Genomic DNA, 16,680 nt, shown 5'->3' on the forward strand with positions numbered 1-16,680 from the left:
ATGGGGTGATGGTAGATGGGTGTTCTGGAAGGATCAGATCAAATCCAAACCAATCTTGCGAGCTTATAAATATTGTCTTTTAAAAAAAAGTCCCAGTGGTTTCAATCAACCAGCCACCGAATCCAGAAGTTAATATCCCATTAAAAAACGGAAATTTCATACAACAACAACTTGCATTTATATAGTGCCCTTCACGCTGGGTCCCATCCCACAGCACTTAATAGTGGCGGAATCTGATACAGTTTCAGATCCTTTGGACAAATGTCTACCATGCAACGGTGTAAAATTCATTATTTTCCTTCCCGTCCTCATTGATTGATCTCTGTTTAGGTATCTTCACTGGGCATCAAACAATTAAGCGAGAAGCTCTTTATCGTGACAAGCCACATTATGTATTTGAACGGCTGCAGTTGTCAACTCAAATGGAAAATGTCACTGTAACAAACGGGCGAGTGGCACAGCAGATGCGAAGCGCGCTGTGTGTATCAAGCATTGATAATTCTTATTGCTTTGTGGACGCTCACTCATGGTGTCCCCCTTTAATGGACAGTCTTGTCCATTAAAGTCTATTTTGGGATCTCCTTGGAGCTGAAATGTTTGGCAATGGAATGTTGGAATCTGTGGCAGTCTCGGTAGTCCGGTTCCTGGGCCAAGCAGGTCCACAGTATTCCAGGGCACTGCTGATGATAGCACAGAGAACGGCTCATCAGCAGAACTTGGAAGGGCAGACCAGTCACAGGGGGCAGGGAGTCATCCCACTCAGCTTCTATTAACCCCCCAAGCAGTGGGAAAGTCTATATTAAAAACGTCCTTTCAGAATCTGTATGCCACCCACTCAGAGAAATTGTTTGGTTTTAATGAGAAGTTTGGTAAGTTGAATTCTACTTCAAATCAAAGCTTTGAACATTCTCATTCTCTTTCTCTGATCCTTTGCGCAAGATTCATGGCAGCTCAGAACAAATGAACTAGGACTCATTGACAATAGTGCTGTGGAAAGCAAGCACCTTGTTGGAATGAATTGCCAAGAATTTATAGCTGTTGAAGTGAATAGGAAATAAAAGTGAATAAGAAGTAAACAGATATTTCTCTCTCTCACTCTATTTTTCTCTCTCTTTCTATCTATTTAAAGTGATGAGATTCCGCATGTGAATTCATTTTACAGTATAATCTATGAAGCACTTTGAGACGTGTCAAAGACATCATGAGAAGCTATAGCAAATGCAAGGATTATTATTATTAATTACCATTATCACCATTGGCGACTTGAGAGTGATTCCCTCAGATAATCTTCACCTGCTTTTTGTGGTTTGACACATACTGAAACCTATTATTTGATAGTATCCAAATCGGATTGACATAGGTATCCCACATACACATGGAAATTTCCCTGTGGCTGGAATGGAATATGCATTCTCTCCCCTGAGGGATGCATCCTGTTTACCTAATCCCAGAGAATAATAGGTGCAGGTTGGCAAGAACCAAGGCTTGGGGTCTCCCAGACTGTGCATTGAGGTACTGCTAAAGCCATATAACATGCCATTGATAGTACTGTCAAGCAAGCTTCTCGCTTCTTATCCAGCTAGGACTGTTAGGGCTTTGGCTTGTAGGGTTAGCGGAAGCTGTGTGTGAAGAATCCCTAGCCACAATCATCGGTCCGTTCCACCAAGTCCTGCCGATGTGCTGTCATCAGCAGTGTCCTGGAATACTGTAGACCCACCTGCCTCAGGACATGGACGAACGAGAGCATCACAGAGGCCTGGCTCAATTCCAAGATTCCATTGCCAGGCATGTCACCTTGGAGCCAGTTCAGCCCCAAAAGAGATAGTGAAAATCGTGGCCTGACAGAAGACAACCTGCCCGTGAATGACCTCACGCACACAGCGGCGGATCATAGCGATCCTTTGCTACAACATGAAAATGCTGAGCCTGAAACTGAGGGAACATTTCAATAGGTTCATTATATATTTATTATATTATTTCATATAATTATTATACATTATTATTAAATAAATACTATGAATGATCTTGCATTTGATATACTACCTTATTACATATGGGATTTTACTGTAAAGTGGATTGACTGTGTATTTTGTAGGCAAACGCAGCAGAAAATTTGCACACAGCAATGTTCCACAAACTTCCATGAAGGAACGACTAATTTTATTTGGGAATTTAGCAGCCAGGACATCAGGATAAACTCTGTTATCTTTTCGAATAGGGCCACGGGATCTTTAACATCCACCTGAACAGGCAGACAGCAATGGCACTTCTGAAGATGCAATGCACTGTCCTGGAGTGTCAGCTGAGACCGTGTGAGTTCAAAATCCTGACTTTGGGCTTGAACCCATGACCTTCTGACTATGAGGCGAGAGTGCTACCAACTGATCCAGACTGACACTTGATTTGGGGAGGCCATATTGGAACATCTTGCCTGGTGATTGAATGGAAGCCTTTCACATGAGTTATAATAAAGCTTTAGATTTCTTGTGCTACTGCGGTTAACTGGCATCAAGCACAGACGAGGATATAACGTTTCACTGCCCATGTAGAATGCTGACATTGAAGCGTGTTTGCTGCATTTGCAGCAGGAGTGGAGGCCTGTGGTTTGGCCACAGGTAGGGCCTTTGTGAGTGAGGGTGAAAGATTTTCATCAGCTCAATGAAAGGAGGTATAAAGATAGATCGGTACCTCATCACCCTTAGCTTCGGTCATTTGCTACATGGCCATAAGATGTCGCTGTGTGCAAAAATTGGCTGTCCAATTTGCCTGCTAAATAACAGTCACTACACTTTATAGTGAATCCTGGAAAGCACCTTGAGACATCCTTTTGAAGTGAATGGTGCTGCATCAAATGCGAAGATTACTATTATTATTGTCCCAATTCACTGATATGTCACGAGCATCAGATAGCACAAGGACGACGATAAAATTGGTTATTATAATGAAAGGTTTCATTGTATGGCAGTGAATATATAAATATAAATATGGCCTTTGCTTTACTTAGGAGCATAGGAATGTACAGCACTGGAAAAGACTGTAGAGATTCATCTGGCTGGTCTCAGAGTAATTTATTTTATTAATAAATAATCTCACATTACTTCATCTCTCATACCGCTGAATGAGGTACTTCAGCAAACAGCTGTCTAATTCCCTCTTTGATTTATTGATACATTCTGCCTCCACCATCTCCCTGAGCAATCAATTTCACATATTCCATTCATGCTGGAGTCCTGTAGCATATTGGTTAGAGCACTCGCCTCGCAAACGAGAGCACCCCGGTTTGATTCCTGAGCAGGTAAGTTTCCTTACTCCACATCCCTCTGTTTACCTAGCAGTAAGTAGGAACCCAGTTGTTACTCAATTTGCAGATCGCTTTCTGGGGATAATAATCACTTCAAATAAATAAATAATTTTGTCACTCAATCCACGTCTGTTTGTGGGACACTACTGTGCGCAATTGGCTGCCACATTTTGCCCACAAAATATACAGTCAATTCACTTTACAGGCAATTCTGTGAAGCGGGTTGAGACGTCTCGAAGACATGATAAGGCACTTTATCAAATGCAAGGATTATTATTATTATTCAATGCTCTCTCACTCTTTAAAAATAATTTAAACTGACCCTTCCGTTCACCTTCCCGCTTGGGTCGGTGTCCCCTTTTTCTAGATTTAGGTTTGGTTTGTTTGAACATTGAGCGTGAAGTTTTTCTGTGGACTCTCATTATAAGTGGATGTATATTGTTCCCAACTTCCAGTGTCAATTAGCTTCCCTTCCAAAAAAACCTGCCAACTTCCAGGCCATCAGATCGACTTTCAGGCCATGTCCGTGAAACATCACTGATGTCACTTTCTGCACGCTAGACATCCATATACAGACACACACACACACACACACATACACACATATATATATTCCGCAAGTACCACTGACGTCCCCTCAAGAAAGAAATTAAGGCCAGCTCAGCTCCAAGGAGACCCAACTTACTTCCTAGAGAGGTCCCGTCTGCTTGTTCAGATGATGTTAAAGATTCCATGGCACTATTCAAAAAGAGAAGAGAGTTTCTCCCGCTGCCCTGGCCAACAGTCCGTCAGTGAAATTGATCATTTGCTTGAGGAGTATAATGGCTGAAGGCTTGGTCACCGATGGTGGGCCAGTGGGAGTGAGGAATAAGGAGCAGGAGACTGGAGTCAAAATGAGGAGGATTGGGCAATGATAGGGGTGGGCAAAATTGTGAAAGGATTTGATAGTCAGGATGAAGATTTTGAAGACTCCATTGGATCCTGGAAAAGGCTTTGCATTGTGAAACACAACTGATTTTAGCAATCTCAGAGAAGAGAATTGTAAAAGGATTTCACTACTCTGTATACGGATGGTCTGTGTGCTTTGAGTATCCTCCCGATATGAAACAACCTGTATAAATAACAACAAAAACTTGCATTAATAGAGCACCCTTCATGTGAGGCAGAGTCTCGGAGCAATTAAAAAGACTCATGTGGAGAAACATGTGGGCTTGGACCCGATGGGCTGAATATCACATTTCCGTGCTGTATGGTCCATGTAAACAACAACAACAACAACAAAATTGCATTTGTATAGCGCCTTTCACGTCAGGAGGACGTCCCAAGGCGCGAGACAGAGTACAGCATTTCAGACCCAACCTGGGGTTGGGGGGGTAAGGGAGGGGAGGGGAAGGGGGGTGGCCGATGGCATAGTCGAAGAGGAGGGTCTTGAGGCACGACTTGAAGGAGGCTAAGAAGGGGATGAGGCGGAGTGACTGGAGGATGGAATTCCAGAGGTTGGGGGCAGAGTGGCTGAAGGCTCTCTCGCCAATGGTGGGGCGGGTGGGTCAGGGGACGTGGAGCAGGCCGGAGCCGGATGAGCGCAGGGAACGGGCGGGTTGGTAGGGGGTTAGGAGGTCGCAGAGGTAGGGTGGGGCGAGGCCATGGGGGGCTTTGTATGTGCGGATCAGGATCTTGAACTGGATCCTCTGAAGGATAGGGAGCCAATGGAGTCGGGCGAGAATGGGGGAGATGCGGTCACGGAGTTTGGTGCGGGAGAGGACACGGGCTGCAGAGTTCTGGATTATCTGCAGCCTGTGGAGGGAGGAGTTGGGAAAGCCGACAAGCAGGGCATTTGCATAGTCGAGCCTGGAGGTGATGAAGGCATGAACAAGAGTTTCAGTGGCCTGAGGGGTGAGGTAGCGGCGGAGTCGGGTGATGTTACGGAGTTGAGGGAAGGTAGAGCGGGTCATGGCTTGGATGTGGGAAAGAAAAGACAGTTGAGGGTTGAACAAGACACCAAGGTTCCTGACTGGTTTGGTGAGTTGTAGTGTGCAACCATGGAGGTTGAAGCTGCCAGAGCCTGAGGTGCTGAGGCGCTGGCGTGAGCCAATCAGGAGGGCCTCAGTCTTGTTCACATTCAACTGTAGGAAATTTGCCCTCATCCAGGACTTGATGTCCGACAGACAGTCTGTCAGAGCAGCAGTGGTCCTGGAGTTGAGGGTAGAGGCAGAAAGATAGAGTTGGGTGTCATCCGCATACATGTGGCAGTTGACCCCATGTCTGCGGATGATGTCACCAAGGGGCAGCATGAAGATATTAAAGTGAGAGGACCAAGGACAGAGCCCTGGGGGACGCCCTGCGGATGTAAATTATTGTAAATTGGGTTGTAATTGTATTGTATGGGCTGAATGACCACGTCCTGTTCCTGTTTACTTCTGTAAACTCAGCCCTTAAACATAATTTGACGCTCCGTGTTAATGAAACTCTTATGGATTGATAAAACTAATCTATTGCAACCTGCATGCTAGAGACACATATTCAACAACTTAACTGCCTTTGGTGCAATGTGTTATCTCATTTATTTTCTGTCATTTGCGAAGAAGTATTACCCATTATTTGACAACTAATTTTAAAGGCTTGTTACAGATTGTCCATTTTACCTTTCACACAGACACACTCCTGTTCACTTCCATTTCTCTCCTAATGGCTTGCAGAATAAATGGCTCCTGTGTTAGGCAGATGAATTAAAGAGTTCCTGTTTACTCCAATTACTTGTCTCTGTGAAATGTCTTGGTGTTTTAAATGATTTTTCTTGAGTGCTCCTTAAGTAGATACGAACTTACACTCATATTTTGTCTTTCACACAAGATAAACACCTCTTTAGGCCCTTTTACACATACAACAGAGGGCGCTAATCAAGGGAAAAGGAAGCTTTAAGGATGTGGGCCGCAGTGGAGTCCCGTAGTGTAGTGGTTAGCGCGCTTACCTCACAAGCAAGAGGAACCCAGGTTTGATTCCCGGGCAGGACGAAACCTTAGGCAAGTTTCCTTACACACACTTCTGTTTATCCAGCAGTAAGTAGGAACCAGGTTGTTAGTCAATTGGCAGATTTGGTGACCAAAACAAATTTGGTCACTCAATCCACGACTGCTAGTGGGACACTGCTGTGCACAATTGACTGTTGTGTTTTGCCCACAAAGTACACACTTTACAATATATTGTGTGAAGCACTTTGAGACGTCTTAACATTGTGATAAGGCGCTGTATCAAATGCAAGGATTATTATTATTCTCTAAGCAGCATTTCAACGAACTTCACAGGTCTTACAATACTCTGTAGTGCCTGCATTTTGTAGGCAAATTTTCCTGAGATATAATCACTCAGTTAAAATACAATTGTCAGCCTGTGTCAGCCTGGCTTAATTGGTAGCGCTCTTGCCTCTGAGTCATAAGGTTGTGGGTTCCAGCCCCAAATCAGGATTTTGAACTCACGTTGACTGAGGTGACACTCCAATGCAATGCTGGGGTGCACTGAATTGTCAGAGGTGCCATCAGATGAGACTTTAAACTGTTCAGGTGGATGTTAATGATCCTATGACACTGTTTAAAAAGTGAAAGGGATTTCTCTCTCCCAGTGTTCTGGCCAACAATCCCCCAAATAAAATTGGTCACTCACTTCATGAGTATTTGTGGGCTTTTGCGATGTGCAAATGGGTTGCCACATTTACTTACAAATACACAGTCCCTGCACTTTAACAGTATATTCTGTGAAGCGTTTTGAGACGCCCTCCTGATGTGAAAGGTGCTACGTCAAATGCAAGGGTTTTATTATTATTGGTATTATCATTATATTAATTGTTTTTAGCCAATGCTAATCTACACAATAACACAGATCACATTCAAGCACTTAGCACAAAAAGATTTTGAATATTCCCCCCACCACCACCCAATTAAGTCTGGTTTTGGCATCAGAAAACATAATTCAGGCAGCAAATATATCAAATGCAAGGACTATTATTATTATTAAACTATAAATTATAAAGTGGAATTTTAAAGTACAAAATCCTTGCCAAGAAGTGGTGAGTTGATGTAAAGTTGCACAGGCGGCGAATAGGTATGAATACTGTGTATTCATTTGTACACAGAAAGCAAGGGGACAGGTGCAGAAATAGCGGATGTGGTCCAAAAACAAGTGACAATGCCTCTGGATAAGAAGCAGCCTCCACAGTGCAGGAACCACTGCACCGAAATAATCCTTTTCAATGAATGATGCAGATGCATCTTGGTTTGTTCTTTCGACCCATTTCTATAGCAACTGAAGTGGTTGATGCATACCAGTACAGAAGCATTGAGATGCCAGCATAAAACGATCCAGGAAAAGTCACCACTTTAGGGATTTTCCTTTTACTTTGAAAGAGGTTATTTGTTTGGAAGGGAATAGTCTCCCAAAGGATCTCAGCATTTCTTCATCCACCCAAACAATAGACAACGCTGTTAGAGGGTTAAACTAAACCCACTGGTATGATCCATTGAAATAATAACGGAGATTCTCTGAGTGTCCTGGCCAACAATCCGCCAGATATAATGCAGAAACCCCTCAGTATTGTACTGGAGTGTTAGGCTAGATAGTGAGCTCATAGTCTCTGATGTGAGCACACATCAATTCTGGCTCAGAGACAAGAGTGCTGGCAATTAAGCCAGGCTAACACCTAATGCACTCTCCACTCAGTCAGGATCTAACCTTGAACACATGTCACATACAGTAACGAACAAACATGGTGAGTCCAAAACTGGAGACATAGAAACAAGATATCGCATAGCAGATATGGTCAGTAGTTTAGGAGGAACTTCTTCAAGCAGAGGGTACTGAGAATGTGGAATTTACTGCCAGAGGCTGGGATTGAATCTTAAGTACGTACAGTATTTAAGAGAAAACTTGATGAGGGAGAAGGGAATAGAAGAGGATTAGGAAAGAGCAATAGGAGTACAAACACCGGCACAGACTATTGGGCCGATTGGCATGCTTCAGTGCTGTATCACTGTGTAGCACATGTAACAAGACTTTTGTGCTGTTAGCTTCAATTGCTGTGAAATGTGTCCCAAACATAAGAGCAGTATCCTCATCAGTACTTGGCAGATGGAATAGGAGTTTGTAACTGAGATTATAACTATGAAGAATGTGTAACCCTCACAAACAAAACCAAACACGGATTCACTTAGCAGGAATTTTCAGCTGAAAGTATTTCCCTTAAAAGGAACGAGACCAATGGATTGGATCTCGGTTGTTCTTTTTATAAAGTTCCATTTTCTTGAATAAATAGTCACTCAAGTGGAATGGACGGAAAACATCAGGAACCCAATATTTAATCCCCTTCATGATTTTACTGGAGAGTAACAGCACACTATTTAATCATTTTATTGAAGAGGGTGTATTTTTTCTCTCGATCTTCAAGTCTGAGTGGAAGAGTGCAGCAATCTTGCCCCTGAGTCAGAAGATTTAAGAACCACATCAGGAATTTGAGCTCACAATCTAAGATGACACACCAATGCAGTGCTGAAGGTATGCTGCATTGTCAGAGATGGCGTCCTTTACAGCATATCCTATGAAGCATTTTGAGACGATGAAAGGCTCTGTATAAAATGCAAGGATTATTATTAATCATTTCATCTCCCTAACAGCAACCACTTCAACCCTGTGATTGAAGTGTGTTGAGACATTTTTCTACGTAAAAGGTATTGTACAGGGTGAATCAAACGTCCTTAAGCATCGAGTTTTTAATTATTAATTATGTTCTTTTTTAAATTTCTTAGAAATTTCATTTCATTGGGTTCATGAAAATCCTGTACATATGTATGCATAGTTGTTGTTGTCATTCTTTTCTCCCATCCTTACCTCCTTCCTTCCTCACCCTAAAACAACTATCCTATTCACTATTGAATTAATTGATCCTTTATTAATCTTTGTATTTGACATCGCGCCTTATCACATTGTTGAGACGTCTCAAAGCGCTTCACAGAATATACTGTAAAGTGAATTGACTGTACATTTTGTAGGCAAAATGCGGCAACCAATTGCACACAGCAGCATCCCACAAAAACGGTCGTGGATTGAGTGACCAAATTATTGTTATAATATATTTTCTTTAAAGGGATTATTACCCCCGAAAAAGTAATCTGCCAATTGACTAACAACTGAGTTACCTACTTACTGCTAGGTAACCAGAGGCGTGTGGGGTAAGGAAACTTGCTTAAGGAACCAAACCTGGGTCCTCTCATTTGTGAGGCAAACGCTCTAACCAATATGCCGCAGGACTCCTATGTGCAGACATAATCTGCCTCTGGCACTTTGCGCGGTATCCATTCCATATATTCACAGCTATCTGTGTAAAGTAATTTCACCTTTCCACAGTTGTTGAGGTGTTAACATCTTCTCTTGTCCTCTCCTGAAAACTGGTGACTCATGCTGGATCGTGGCTGTGTGCACTGCCAATCCTTTTCAAAGGTTCATTCTTTATGTGTGAATGCAGGGAAATGATGGATATTGCCAACACCGACAAGATAAATGTATGCGCACACAAAAGTAATTTTTTACTGGCGGAGGTGACGTTTCACTGACACATGCAAAGTGGTGCAGAATATTACCTAATCTTTCAAAAATGGATTTCAAGTAGGTTTGCTGTCTGAAACATGTTTCTATTTTGCCATACAAGCTAAATTTGTTCGAACCTCTTTCCTTTGGCTTTGCTAAATATAAATGCAGGTTCATCATTACGCTGGACTTCAGCTCCCACATGTTTCCCTGCACGATTGCAATTTCACTGAATCCTTTCAGCCACTACGCCCCAAAGCTGTGAAACTCTCTCCCTCAATCCCTTCGCCTTGTCCCCCACTCTCCCCATTTTCAGGTTGGGCTTAAACCCGACCATGCCTACGGTCACCTTTGCCCTCCACCTGGCTCGGCATCAGGCTCCGCTACTGTTAAGCTCTTCAAAACACCATCTGGCACGAAGAGCTATATAAATGTAAGCTGCTGCTGTTGTTGTTTTCACCAGTTATGAGCTGTCCTTAGGTGACTCCCACAAAACAGCACAGGAGGAGAAGGGTCACTGGATTTGGACACTGAACTCCACAATGAACTGAGCATCAGTTGGAAGTTCGATGGCATAGAGAATAATAATAATGATATTAATAATCATTGCAGGTCATGGAGTTCTGTAGCAAAATGGTTAGAGCACTCGCCTCACAAGCGAGAGGACCTGGTTTCAAATCCCAGGCAGGACAAACCTTAGTCAAATCACCTTACTCCACACACCTCTGTTCACCAGCAGCGAGTAGGAACCTACTCTTTGACCTCGTTGACCACACTATCCTCCTCCATCGCCTCTCCATTCACCTCAACCTTCATGGTCCTGTCTTTGAATGGTTCACATCCTACCTTTCACAGCATCTCCAATTTGTCTTCTCTAAGGGCTTTTCCTCCAGCCCCTGCACCGTCTTGTGCGGTGTTCCTCAGGGCTCTGTCTTCGGTCCCCTCCTCTTCAACATATACATGCTCATCTTGGTGACATCATCCACAGACATGGAGTCAACTTCCACGGGTATTCGGATGACACCCAACTCTATCTCTCTGCCTCCACCCTCGACTCCAAGACCACTGCTGTCCTGACAGAATGTCTGTCAGACATCAAGTCCTGGATGAGAGCGAACTTTCTTCAGTTGAATGTCAACAAGACCGAGGCTCTCCTGATTGGCTCCCGTCAGCGCCTCCTCACCTCAGGCACAGACAGCAGCACCATCCATGGTTGCACACTCCACCTTACTAAGCCATTCCAGAACCTTGGGAATTTGTTTGACCCTCAACTATCCTTTCTACCCCACAGCCATGCCATGACCTGTTCTGCCTTCCCCCACCTTCGCAGCATCGCCCGGTTCGCCACTTCCTCTCCCCTCAGGCTGCCAAAACCCTCAGCCTCATATTTATTATATGTAGGCTAGACTACGCCAACTCCCTACTTTTCGGCCTTCCCAATTCTTCCATTCACAAGCTGCAGATCATCCAGCACTCTGCAGCTCATGGCCTCTCCTGCAACTTCCCGTTCAGCCTCTCTGCCCCCACCCTTTGTAACTTCATCCCACAGTCCCTTTGTCTTGCTCCCTCCTTTTCCTCCTTCAAGGCCAATCTCAAGATTCTCCTCTTCGACCCACATCTTTGGCTACCCTCCTACCCTACCCTCCCTGCCCTCCACCCCTCCTGATCCCAATCCCCTGCTTGGGTCCAAATCCCTGACTGTCCAGCATCTTGGGACATCCTCCTGACGTGAAAAGCACTTTTCAAATGTAATTTGCTGCTGTTGTTGCTGTTAGTCGATTGGCAGATCGCTTTTCCGGGAGTAATAATCCCTTAAAAAAAATTAATTTGGACGCTCAATCCACGGCTGTTTGTGGGACGTTGCTGTGCCAATTTCCTGCCATGTATTGCCCACAAAATATACAGTCAATTCATTTTACAGTATATTCTGAGAAGTGTTTGAGACATTTCAAAGGATTTATACTATTATTATTGGGTTTTCAAGCAGGAAATTGTGGGTTGACACCCCCCACAGTATCCAGCACAGGGAGACGAGGAAGAGGAGAAGGGTTAAACCAAGAAGGGACCTTGGTTTAATGTTTCATCCAAAGGATTGGAACCTGGAGGGTCAGCATTGACTATGAAGTTCAAAGTCCCTATGTGGAGCTTGAACCCTGAGACTTATGACTCCGGTGTGAGAGTGCTACCAACTCAGTTTGGCTGAGAAAGGCAGGAAAAAAGGAAGTCAATTGATTGGTCTGAGCGCAAGTGCAATCCTCAAGCAATAACCCATTTGCTTTACACACATCAGACCACTGCAAATAATATTAATCCTTGCATTTGATATAGTGCCTAATCAGTCACATCACTGAGACACTCAAAGCGCTTCACAGAATATATTGTAAAGTAGATTTACTGTATATTTGTGGGTGAAATGCAGCAGTCAATTGCTCACAGCAGTGCTCCACAAACAGACGTGGACTGAGTGACCAAATTTCCTGGGGGCTGTTATTACTCATGGAAAGCGATCTGCCAATCAACTAATAACCGGGTTCCTACTTACTGCTGGGTAACCAGAGGCGTGTCGAGTAAGAAAACTTGCCCAGCGTTTCGTTCTGCCTGGAATCAAACCAAGGTCCGCTCGCTTGCGAGGCGAGTGCTCTAACCGCTAAGCTACAAGGCTCTGAGAGTGAAACTCAATCACAAGGGTATGCAAAGGAGATACAGAATATGGTGGTTTTAGATGTGGCATCATGTAGAATGTGTCTCCTATTCCTTATATACAAGGTTGTTGTTGATTGTGCAGACTTGCTGTGATGGAAACGTAACACCTTCCCTGACTCTCGTTCACCCACAAAATACACAGTTAATGCACTTTACAGTGTATCCTATACGTCCTCCTGATCTGAAAGGCACTGTACCAAATGTAAGGATTATTATTATTAATATAGAAACTGCTGGAGCACATTGCTAAATTCCTTTAGGTTCATTTGAGTTTTGTCATGCCCGCCACCTGCCTGTGGGTAGTGCACATCGAGAACCACTGGTGAATATTATCCATCTTCAAGAGGCTGTACAAAGTAGTTGGTTACCTGTGGAGTCCTGTAGCATAATGCTTAAAAAAAATTGATGACTCAATCCATGACTGCTTGTGGGACACTGCTGTGCGCAATTGGCTGCCGCGTCTTGCCCACAAAATATACAATCAATTGACTTTACAGTATATTCTGTGAAGCGCTTTGAGACGTCTCAATGATAGGACAAGGAACTATATCAAATGCAAGGATTATTATCATTATCTTCCATCACATTTAGGTAACCTCCTGATTTGAAAGGTGCTATATAAGGGTGCACTATATTACCTTGCACTGAGTCTAAAATAAATGTTGTTTGTGTGTACTAGAAACAATATCCAGTTCACCAACTATCTAAACCTTCATCCCTTTTTGAGCCAGCTCCCCTTACTGCTCTCTGCTGCCCATCTTTTAGCTAGCATCTTACCAGTGATACCCAAAAATATAGGAAGGAGCCTCCTGTGAGTGATCTGTTGCTACACAACATCATATGGTTTCCCACTGTCAAACTGGGATTTCAACCTCTCACTACACTGTGAAGATAAGATACTGCCCCTTCAGAAGCAGTGATAGCTGTCATTTCATTTCTTATTTTGCTTCTAACTATTAAACAGCGACTGGAACAGGTTGGTAGGAATGGTGGTTGAGGTCAGAACACAGGACTTATTTAAAAAGCAGCTTGATGCATTGATGCAGCTTTAAACTGCCTGTTCAGGTGGACGTTAAAGATACCATGGCACTATTTGAAAAGAGAAGAGAGTTTCTCTCCCTTCCTGGCCAACAATCCCCAAAATAAAATTGATCATTCATTCCATGGCTATTTGTGGGTCATTGCTGTGTGCAATTTTGCTGATCCATTTGCCTACAAATACACAGTCACTGCATTTCACAGTATATTCTGTGAAGCGCTTTGAGACATCCTTCTGATCTCATAAAGCGCCATATTAAATGAAAGGATTATTATTATTATGACATCATTGAGATATCCTAAAGCTCTTCAGAGTTTTTTCTGCATATACAATACAAGTTACATGTATTAAGTTCCTTTCACGTTGAAAGGATGTCTCAAAGGACTTCACAGCAAATACCGTGAAGAGAATTGACTGTGCTTTGTAGGCAAGGACACTATATAAATGCAAACTGTTGTTGTTGTAAATCTAATTCTAAACACCCACCCAGACTCTCACAACCAGAAGCTCAGTACGAAAAGTAAAATCAGCAGTTGGAACTCAGTTAGCTTTCACCCTCATCGTAAAATAATAATAACCCTTGCATTTGATATAGCGCCTTATCATATCTCAATCTCAATGGAGCGTTACCCATTTCTCCTCTGGAAGTGCTGTGCTTGCAGTTGTAGAGTTGGCGGCTACGGACTACTCAGTTAAGGTCCATTATCGCCCTTTCACATCAGCTGCACTAATTCTGGTCCAGGAGATTTGGAGCCCGTTCCTTCACAGTGGGTTCTGCAAACTGACCTCATAGGAGTTAAGAATACTGCTGAGCTAATGATTACCTTTCACGCTGTGAATAACCTATTGCTTAAAAGTGGCAGAGCTTCATGCCGAGCTGGGGGAAGAGGGGAGATGACCAATGGCACAGTCAAAGAGGTTAAAACAAAACATGAAAAAATTCCCAAATTCCTGGGTGATTAGGTCACAGAGGATGTGGAGTAAGGAAACTTGCCTAATATTTCGCCCTGCTTGGGAATCAAACTCTCGCTTGTGAGGCCAGTACTTTAACCAGTAAGTTACAGGTCTCCTCAAGAGATGCTTAACACAGTGGTCACCCTGTTTATACCTTTAATACTCAGCAAATAGTTCCTGATCAATATATATTACCTTCAAAATATTTAATGGAAGATATCTTAACATCCACTGACATTCACAGTCCACCACCCCTGTGTTCTAGCGTACATTACCATTTCACTAATTCACTCTCTTTTGGAATTCAAAGACAACATAGACTTATAAAGCCTTTCATATAAGAGGAGCATCCCTCAGTGCTACACAGCTACAATAGAAGGCAGGGAGGAGAGGGAGAAGAATGAAGGACATTGACCAAATTCAAAACATTCCATTTAAATGTTTTTAAAAATTTAACTCTGATTTTTAAATTATTAAAAATGTAATACTTTCCAGAATTAGATAAACAGGATGTGTCCCTCCGGGGAGAGAGTGCACATTCCATTCCAACAATATATAATAATAATAAAATGATAATAATTCTTGCATTTGATATAGCGCTTTTCACGTTTTGTGGACATCTCAAAGCCACAGAATATACTGTAAAGTGAATTGACTGTATATCTGTGGGTGAAACGTAGCAGCCAGTTGCACACAGCAGTGTCCCACAAACAGTCGTGGATTGAAGTGACCAAATTTTTTTAGGGATTATTATCAGGCGTGTGGAGCAAAGAAACTTGCCCTAGGTTTCGCACTGCTGGCAAAACTACTGTTTGCTGAGTATCAAAGGTATATCTCTGGGATTTCCATGTGAAGGTGGAATGTATGGAATTCTCATTTTGTTTTGGATATGCTTAAGAATAGTGATAGGTTTTTGCATGTGTCAGTCACCCGGCTGGCCCCAAAAAAATTCACAGTCAAAGTTTTTTTTAAAAAGCATTTCCACTTAAAATTTTGTGATGATATCAAATAAATAAAATAATCTTTGCATTGAATCAACACCGTTCACATCAGGAGGACGTCTCAACACGCTTCATGGAATATACTGCAAAGTGTAGCAACTGTGTATCTTGTAGATGAATTTTGCAGCCAATGCAGCCGTGGCATTTGTAAGTAATCACCGTCAAAGTGCAGTGACTTTGATCTTGCTGTACATGCCATTAGATGAGACCACTGTTAGAGCTGCTCAATTTAACAATAGAGCTTCTCTTGTTTCTGAAGACTTTCACAGGCTAAGTGAATTAACTCTTCAGTCACATCCACAATTATTCAATCATGAATACTTTTCCATCAGTGAACCCTGTGTTCACTGACCTGCGGTAGCTGACCTGCACCATAGTATAGAGAGTGTGTATCAGCCTGACTCAGTTGCAGCACTCTCACCTCTGAGTCAGAAGATGGTAGGTTCAAACCCCATGGAATTGGAATCACGCAGTCCAAGCTGACTCGCCAATGCAGTTGTGGGGTACTGTTGCATTGTCGGAGGTGCCATCCTTTGGATGAGACATCAAACCGAGGTCCCAGCTGCCTGCTCAGGTGGACGTTAAAGATCCCATGGCACTATTCAAAAAGAGTCCTGGCCAACAATCCCCGAAATAAAATTGATCACTTACTCCATGACTGTCTGTGGGACTGAAGTGCGATGTGTTTCGCCCACAAAATACAGCAATCCACTTTATAGTGAAGCACTTTGAGATGTCTCAATGATGTGAAAAGGCGTTATATCAAGTGCAAGGATTATTATTATTATTTCTAATGATTCTGTATTAGCAAAATCAGAGGGAAGTATACGTGCAGAGACTGAATGCATCCCCATGCAACAGCAACTTGCATTTATATAGCGTCCTTCATGCAGGGTAATGTCCAAAGCGCTTGATACAGCCGTCAGAATGAATCTTGTTACCTTTAAAATTCACTTTGGTATTCAAATGGCTTATTTCTTCTGTCCTTTCTGAAGGGCAAAAGATTGGCTGCCATATATTAGATTATTTCTGTACAAGTAACCATTCTATCATATTCTTTCTGCTGACTGGCTCCATCATTTTTCCATTCATGGAGGTCAGACTAATGGGTC

This window comes from Callorhinchus milii, unplaced genomic scaffold, assembly GCF_018977255.1.
Source record: "Callorhinchus milii isolate IMCB2004 unplaced genomic scaffold, IMCB_Cmil_1.0 Scaffold34, whole genome shotgun sequence".
Taxonomy (NCBI): Eukaryota; Metazoa; Chordata; class Chondrichthyes; order Chimaeriformes; family Callorhinchidae; genus Callorhinchus; species Callorhinchus milii.